Here is an 8,992-nt window from a genome sequence, read left to right on the forward strand (position 1 = left end):
ATAATAACATTAATGCTCAAATCTTACTAGCTTTTTACATTCACCAAACCACAATTAGATCTCAAGCTCCCACCAAATTCACCCACTTCTGGAAATTCCTGAGAGCCCCCCATCCCTATTCCAACTGCAGGGAAAATCTTTTCTCATGGTAATTTAAGGATTTTTTTTTTTTTTTTTGTCCATGTGCACTACTGGTCAAATCCACTTGAGAGTGGTCTCACCACTGCAGTGCTGCCTCCCTGTGCTTCTTAAAGCAGCACAACATTTTGAGGTGCAGAAATAGCACTGTTCCATATTCAGGCTTCAGGACTCGGGTCTGACTGAGCCATGGTGTGTTCCGAGCAAAAACGGAGAAATTGTCTTTCTCCCACTCTGTGGCATTCTCAAGCTGGTTCACTGAGATCCCCTCATGGAAAGAGTTGCCTCTGATTCTGCCTTTGGCACCATCAGAAGGACTCCAAACCATCCCCTTCATATTCCAAAGGAATCTCAAGTCAACTTGAAGCCCTTCTCCTTCAGCTAAAAAAGGGGTTAACAAAACTTCAAAGATTGAAACAAAGCCAACATAATCATACTAGTCATTTCAATTAGATTTGGTAAGAATTTCTGGGCTTCCCAGGTGGTGTTAGTGGTAAAGAACCCGCCTGCCAATGCAGTGAACATAAGAGACGTGGGTTCGATTCCTGGGTTGGGACGATCCCCTGGAGTAGGAAATGGCTACCCACTTCAGTATTCTTGCCTGGAGAGTTCCACAGGCAGAGGAGCCTGATGGACTATAGTCCACGGGGTCGCAAAGAGTCAGACATGACCGAAGCAACCTAACGCAGCACTCACTAGCTACCCTCTCTCTGTGTGTGTTCTCAGTCACGTCCAACTCTTTGCAACCCCATGGATCATAGCCTGCCAGGATACTCTGTTCATGGGATTATGCAGGCAAGAATACTGGAGTGGATTGCCATTTCCTCCTCCAAGGGATCTTCCCGACCCAGGGATTGAACTGACATCTCCTTCGTTTCCAGCATTTTCAGGTAGATTCATTACCATACAGGGCACTATACCTCATCTGTAATTCCAAAATCTAAAATGCTCTGAAAATAGGAATGCAAGGGATTTCTGTGTGTTGATTTTATATCCCACAACTTTACTATACTCATTGATTAGCTCTAGTAATTTTCTGGTGGAGTCTTTAGGGTTTTCTATATAGAGGATCATGTCATCTGCAAACAGTGAGAGTTTTACTTCTTCTTTTCCAATTTGGATTCCTTTTATTTCTTTTTCTGCTCTGATTGCTGTGGCCAAAACTTTCAAAACTATGTTGAATAGTAATGGTGAAAGTGGGCACCCTTGTCTTGTTCCTGACTTTAGGGGAAATGGTTTCAGTTTTTCACCATTGAGGATACTGTGCTGTGGGTTTGTCATATATAGCTTTTATTATGTTGAGGTATGTTCCTTCTATTCCTGCTTTCTGGAGAGTTTTTAATCATAAATGAATGTTGAATTTTGTCAAAGGCTTTCTCTGCATCTATTGAGATAATCATATGGTTTTTATCTTGCAATTTGTTAATGTGGTGTATTACATTGATTGATTTGCAGATATTGAAGAATCCTTGCATCCCTGGGATAAATCCCACTTGGTCATGGTGTGTGATCTTTTTAATGTGTTTTTGGATTCTGATTACTAGAATTTTGTTAAGGATTTTTGCATCTATGTTCATCAGTGATATTGGCCTGTAGTTTTCTTTTTTTGTGGCATCTTTGTCAGGTTTTGGTATTAGGGTCATGGTGGCCTCATAGAATGAGTTTGGAAGTTTACCTTCCTCTGCAATTTTCTGGAAGACTTTGAGTAGGATAGGTGTTAGCTCTTCTCTAAATTTTTAGTAGAATTCAGCTGTGAAGCCGTCTGGACCTGGGCTTTTGTTTGCTGGAAGATTTCTGTTTACAGTTTCAATTTCTGTGCTTGTGACGGGTCTCTTAAGATTTTCTATTTCTTCCTGGTCCAGTTTTGGAAATAGAAAGAGAAATTAAGGAAACAATTCCATTCACCATTGCAAAGAAAATAATAAAATATTTAGGAATATATCTACCTAAAGAAACTAAAGTTTTATAGAAAACTATAAAACAATGGTGAAAGAAATCAAAGAGGACACTAATAGATGGAGAAATATACCATGTTCATGGATTGGAAGAATCAACATAGTGAAAATGAGTATACTTCCCAAAGCAATTTACAGATTCAATGCAATCCCTATTAAGTTACTAATGGTATTTTTCACAGACCTAGAAAAAATAATTTCACAATTTGTATGGAAATACAAATAAAACCTCGAATAGCCAAAGCAATGTTGAGAAAGAAGAATGGAACTGGAGGAATCAACCTGCCTGACTTCAGGCTCTACTACAAAGCCACAGTCATCAGGACAGTATGGTACTGGCACAAAGACAGAAATATAGATCAATGGAACAAAATAGAAAGCCCAGAGATAAATCCATGCACCTATGGACACCTTATCTTTGGCAAAGGAAGCAAAAATATACAATGGATTAAAGACAATCTCTTTAACAAGTGGTGCTGGGAAAACTGGTCAACCACTTGTAAAAGAATGAAACTAGAACACTTTCTAACACCATACACAAAAATAAACTCAAAATGGATTAAAGATCTAAACGTAAGACCAGAAACTATAAAACTCCTAGAGGAGAACATAGGCAAAACACTCTCCGACATACATCACAGCAAGATCCTCTATGACCCACCTCCCCAAATATTGGAAATACAAGCAAAAATAAACAAATGGGACCTAATTAAACTTAAAAGATTTTGCACAACAAAGGAAACTATAAGCAAGGTGAAAAGACAGCCTTCAGAATGGGAGAAAATAATAGCAAATGAAGCAACTGACAAACAACTAATCTCAAAAATATACAAGCAACTCCTGCAGCTCCATTCCAGAAGAATAAATGACCCAATCAAAAAATGGGCCAAAGAACTAAACAGATATTTCTCCAAAGAAGACATACAGATGGCTAACAAATACTTGAAAAGATGCTCAACATCACTCATTATCAGAGAAATGCAAATCAAAACCACTATGAGGTACCATTTCATGCCAGTCAGAATGGCTGCAATCCAAAAGTCTACAAGCAATAAATGCTGGAGAGGGTGTGGAGAAAAGGGAACCCTCTTACACTGTTGGTGGGAAGGCAAACTAGTACAGCCACTATGGAGAACAGTGTGGCGATTCCTTAAAAAACTGGAAATAGAACTATCTCATGACTCAGCAATCCCACTGCTGGGCATACACACTGAGGAAACCAGAATTGAAAGAGACACGTGTACTCCAATGTTCATCGCAGCACTGTTTATAATAGCCAGGACATGGAAGCAACCTAGTTGTCCATCAGCAGATGAATGGATAAGAAAGCAGTGGTACATATACACAATGGAATATTACTCAGCCGTTAAAAAGAGTACATTTGAATCAGTTCTAATGAGGTGGATGAAACTGGAACCTATTATACAGAGTGAAGTAAGCCAGAAAGAAAAACATCAATACAGTATACTAACACATATATATGGAATTTAGAAAGATGGTAACAATAACCCTGTATACGAGACAGCAAAAGAGACACTGATGTATAGAACAGTCTTATGGACTCTGTGGGAGAGGGAGAGGGTGGGATGATTTTGGAGAAGGGCATTGAAACATGTATAATATCATATATGAAATGATTCACCAGTCCACGTTCGATGCACGATACTGGATGCTTGGGGCTGGTGCACTGGGATGACCCAGAGGGATGGTATGGGGAGCGAGGAGGGAGGAGGGTTCAGGGTGGGGAACACGTGTATACCTGTGGCGTATTCATGTTGATATATGGCAAAACCAATACAATATTGTAAGGTTAAAAAATAAAATAAAATATTAAAAAAAAGAAGCAAAATAAATAAATAAAATAAAATGCTCTGAAAAGAGGGTTTCTTCAAATTTGGTGCCCAACATATTCAGTTCAGCAAAATTTGAACTGATACTGACTGAGGTTTGTATTTCATAAACTTTATGTTTCCCATATACTGTAAATATTTGGACGAGGTGCTGATTCAGACCCACTTGAGCTGTTACCCCAAATCAGTATACTCCGTATCACTTTTCTAAAATAAACTTCTGAATTTCAAAATACATCTACCCCCATGAGATTGTATACCTGCACTCATATGTATTTATATGTACTCTATTTATTGCAAGGAAGTATAACACATGAAAACAGAAACAAAATTGCTGAATGAGTGATGAGAATCTCTAATGGTTATTTATTCATTCAAAAAACTTATTAAACCTCATTATATGGTATCTGATTATAACACATTACAGACTTTCAAGTGCCATATCTATACGTATTCATTGATCATTATCATTGTTGATTCTTTTTGTTGTTATAACTGATTGTCAAACAACAGGTTAATCACTGACTAATATATCAAAACTAGTATTATTATAAATACTAGATATTTATTTGATTTAAATGATTAGTTTTTTTTGGTTCCTGGACCCAATTCCAACATGTGTAGGGAGCCTTGCCCACACCAACAAGCAATCCTTGGACACTGAATTCAAGATATCTGAGAATTCAAGTCAATTCTGAAACTATCTACCCAGAAATAGAATCAGATTCCACAGGTAAAAGGTTTAGTCCCATAAGATTGCCCTCCACCTCAAACACCAATTGTAAGCTCAGGATATTACCTGACCTACCAGCAACAAATTGGAGCTTCCAATGACTTCCTCCAACTCAGGATGCCAATCATGATTCCAGGTTGATAACCAACTTCTGCCATGCCCTCCTCCAGGGGATCTTCCTGACTCAGGGATCAAACCCAGGCCTCCTGCATCTCCTGCATTGCAGGCAGATTCTTTACTGCTGAGCCATGGGGGAAACCCTGGAAACTCTATTGCTCACAAGATTACCAATTTATTACAAATGGTATTAAAGGATACAAATCAATGGCCAGATAAAGAGATACATAGGGTGAAGTCCTAAACAAAGCACCTTCTGTCCTAGTGGAGCTTTGGGTCCAGCACAATCGCACATGAAAACATTCTGGTTCCCTGATCTAGAAGCTTTCCAAATCCCCTGTTTTTGGATTTTTATGGAGGCTTCACTACATAGGCATAGTCGATGAACTCATTGGCAATTGCTGATTGATTCAACCTGCAGCTCCTTGCCCCTCTCTGGAAATCAAGGGGTGGGACTGAAAGTTTCAACTCTTTATTCATGATTAGTTACCCTGGCAACCAGCCCCCATCCTTAGTTTCTTTCCAAAAGTTATCTTCATAAACACAAGCCCAGTTATGGTGGAAAGGGACTTGTAAAAGTAACATGATACCCATTTCAGCTTTATGGCTCTGAAGTGATTTCAAGAACTGAGGAAAAGACACCAAATATTATAACAAGAGATGCTCCCTTTGGTCTTATTGCTCAGGAAATTCTAAGGGTTTGGGGAGCTATAAGCCTGGAAATATGAATGAAGACCAAATATATATGAGAAATATATTTTGGTCATCTGAATTACCAAATATATATACATATTTTCCCCTTGAAATCATAATATTTCAACCTATAATAGATATATAAATAAAATTTCAACTCACACCTAGAAAGCCTTTCTTAAACTGGTCTTTGATTCACTACAGTGTTTTTGAAAATCATTTAAAGGACATATTTAATTGCTCTATATTTGGTCACCTTATTGGCTTGATCTCATATATTAATATTTGTTATATAATTTTATATTCTTTATAATCCTGTGCTAAAATTATTTCAAATATTATTTTTTAACTAAAATTAGGGATTTTGAATCTTGGAAATGACCTGGGGAGTCCATCTTACAAGTGACCTAGGAAATATATCATTCAAGTCCCTAGTGAGTTCATATATTTTTTTCAGGAATGGGTAACTTTAAGTACTCTCTGTTTTACCTTAAATCTTAGTCATATATGTGTCCCAGAGCAAATACCAGGGAATAGTTAAGAAAATTACTGTGAAGCATACATTGTCTTCTAAAGGACTAAAACAGCCCTTTTACAAACCAAATCTAAAGATTATCATACTAAGTGAAGTAAGTCAGACAGAGAAGGACAAATATCATATGATATCTTATATGTGGAATCTTACAAAATGATAAAAATGAACTTATTTACAAAATAGAAAAAGAATCAGGCATAGAAAGGAAATTTATGGTTACCAAAGGTGAAAGGCAGGGGAGGAATGAATTAGGAGCTTGGGATTAACAGATGCACATTACTAAATATAAAACAGATAAACAGTAAGAACCTACCATATAGCACAGGAAACTATATTCAATATCTTATAATAACCTATAATTGAAAATAAATTGAAAAAATAGATACATATTTATAATTGAATCACTTTGCTATACACCTGAAACTATCACAATATTGTAAATCAGCTATACTTCAATTCAAAAAAAAAAAAAAGGAAAAACCAATACCAGTGCAGCTTACATCTGTTCTGTGTTTGTGTGTATGTGTGTGTGCATGTGCCTTCTCTCACATTTATATAACATTGCTTAACTTGTCAATATTCTCTCTTTTTCTTTAGTTTGAAATCATAAAAATCATATGAAGTAATTAAAGCAGAGATGTGTTCTTTATTTTACAAAGAAGAAAATTCAAGTCAAGATAGAGCACTTTGTATTAGAATAGAAAAGCATTCTGTTGCAGAGTAGATGGGCACAAGAACACCATTCTTCTACATAACCCTCCTTGTCTTTGTCATCCAGTGGTATTCCTAAATCAGGCTGCAGCATAAATATGTTTATAAATTACTTTTCTGCTCTTAAAATAATGACTTTCTTTCACATGGTGCTTCCCTGGTGGCTCAGGTGGTAAAGCGTCTGTCTACAATGCAGGAGACCTGGGTTTGATCCCTGAGTCGGGAAGATCCCCTGGAGAAGGAAATGGCAATCCACTCCAGTACTATTGCCTGGAAAATCCCATGGACAGAGGAGCCTGATAGGCCACAGTCCATGGGGTCGCAAAGAGTTGGACATGACTGAGTACACTTTCTTTCTTTCTTTCACCTAAACATTTGTGCCAAAGGATGACACTATTCAGTACTGCAGGCATTATCTCTTAATTAACCACCAGTTACATTTCTGCACTATTTTATGTACTGTATTTTATTACATCATTAGACTTTATTTTTATATTCATAATTGCTGATAAGTGCTAAATTTTTTAATGTGAAAGAATTTAGTCATTGAAAATGGATAAAATGTTGAAGGCAGAATGTTAAGTAGTTATTTCATTTGCAGTTTTTAGATAGATAACAAGGATCCAGTTAGAATGCATATTATCTCTTGTAAATAGATCCTGTGATAGAGAATACCTGCTAGGGTGTAAGTAACGAACTGGGAATCATGCTGGTGAACAGTCCCAAATTAGAAAAGAACATCATCTTCATTTTTTATTCTTTGTAGAACTTGAGGATAACTTTAAAAAGTTTTATGAAATAGGTGATTTATAAGGAAAAAAGTGCTCATAAAAGTAACAGAAGTGTTAGCATTCTGTGAGGGAAACTCAGTCTTATGAAGACAGATGTTTTCAAATCATCCATATCCACTGACATTTTAAATCCTTACTCCTAAGAACATCTTTCATGGTTTCTATTAACATACATAATGATTCCACAGTTGTCCATCACACTAACAAAAAGCTACACCCACTATGTTGGAAGGACTGATGCTGAAGCTGAAGCTCCAATACTTTGGCCACCTGATGTGAAGAGCCAACTCATTGGAAAAGACCTTGATGCTGGGAAAGACTGAGGGCAAGAGGAGAAGGAGGCAACAGAGGATGAGGTGGTTAGATGGCATCAGTGACTCAATGGTCATAAGTCTCAGCAAACTCTGGGAGACAGTGGAGGACACAGGAGCCTGCTGTGCTGCAGTCCATTGGTTTACAAAGAGTTATACAGGACTTAGCAACTGAACAACAACAGGCTCTTTACACCAAAGATGTGTATCCTAGGCACTATGCTAGTGGTTGCAGAGAAAACAAAGATTAATTCGATACTGCTTCCACTCTCAAAGATCTTACAGTAAACTTTAAAATAATGAAAAAAGTGATCAATTGCATAGGAAGAATACATAGTAATACAAGTTGATCCAGAAGTGAAGTGAAAGTGAAGTCGCTCCATCATGTCTGACTCTTTGTGACCCCATGAATGGTAGCCTACCAGGCTCCAAGATCCATGGGATTTTCCAGGCAAGAATACTGGAGTGGGCTGCCATTTCCTTCTCCAGGGGATCTTCCCAACCCAGGGATCGAACCCAGGTCTTCTGCATTGCAGAGAGACGCTTTACCATCTGAACCACTAGGGGGTTTCACCAAAGATCAAAAGTAATATTGAAATAAATCTTTACGGATGGACAGAATTTCAATAGATAAAGATGAAGAAACAAAATGAGTAAAATGTATTAGAGTAGAGAAAGCAAGGAAATGACAAAAAATCCAGCTTGGTTAGAGTATATGTTATGTAGGAGGATATGATTATACTTGAAAGAAGTTAAAAATAGGAAACATTCCCTGCCTTGGTCATTGCGTATTTCAGCCAACAGTAGTGGTGGGCTTGCATGATAATTATTTGAAAGCAATGTCAAAATCAATGTTTCTCTATTTTTCTCCCTAGAATTCACTCAGTGGTTTTGTCTTTCCAACAAACCCTATCATTTTTTCTCTCTTTTCTCTCCTCTGCTTGAGAATCTCTGAGTATGTAGGACTGCAGAGTACTAGTTACCGCACAATTAAAGCAGACAAAAACTCCTGTGTCTTGATGGGCAATGATGATTCAGGCCCATGGATCACATTCATTCCCATCACACATGTATTCTAACCACCATACCCATCTTCTTCCTTTCTATCATTCTAATTCTTCTATTCTGTTCTAGATTAGAAAATAAGCAAATTTAGCT

This window comes from Bos taurus, chromosome X (genome assembly GCF_002263795.3).
Source record: "Bos taurus isolate L1 Dominette 01449 registration number 42190680 breed Hereford chromosome X, ARS-UCD2.0, whole genome shotgun sequence".
NCBI lineage: Eukaryota > Metazoa > Chordata > Mammalia > Artiodactyla > Bovidae > Bos > Bos taurus.